This window comes from Rhineura floridana, chromosome 5, assembly GCF_030035675.1.
Source record: "Rhineura floridana isolate rRhiFlo1 chromosome 5, rRhiFlo1.hap2, whole genome shotgun sequence".
NCBI classification, from domain to species: Eukaryota; Metazoa; Chordata; class Lepidosauria; order Squamata; family Rhineuridae; genus Rhineura; species Rhineura floridana.
In genome coordinates, this window is record NC_084484.1 from 68,556,444 (window position 1) to 68,557,101 (window position 658).

Genomic DNA, 658 nt, shown 5'->3' on the forward strand with positions numbered 1-658 from the left:
CCTTCCTCTGAGGCTGAGAGGCAGTGACTGGCCCAAGGTCACCCAGTGAGCTTCATGGCTGTGTGGGGATTCAAACCCTGGTCTCCCAGGTTGTAGTCCAACACTGACCTGGGGGAGGGTCAGGGCAGGTAGGAGGAGCAGGGAGGGGAGCAGATTGGGTGGGTGGGCAGAGCAGAAGCCCCTTTCTTTTCCAAAAGGAAAACATTGTGAACAGTATCATGGCATTTCAGGCTTTCCCCCACCTTTTTATTCTACAGCAGGCATATGTAGCCTCCCACCTAAATTTAAACAAAAACTGTCCCTGGCCACATCCACACCAGAACTTTATTTCACTTTGGACAGTCATGGCTTCTCTCAAAGAATCCTGGGAAGTGTAGTTAGTGAAGGGTGCTGAGGGTTGCTAGGAGACACCTTGTTCCCCTCACAGACCTTCAATCAGAGCAGCTGACTGTTAAACCAGTCTGGCCACTGGAGCTCTCTCAGTGGAATATGAGTCTCCTCTCAGCACCCTTCACAAACTACTCTGGGGGAAGCCATGACTGTCTCCCGTGAAATCAAAATCTGGTGTGAGTCTGGCTTTTAGAACACTGACAGTTGGTTCTTACTGAGCATGCCTGACATTATCATTCAGTTCAATGCAAAATTTCTTAAATTAATT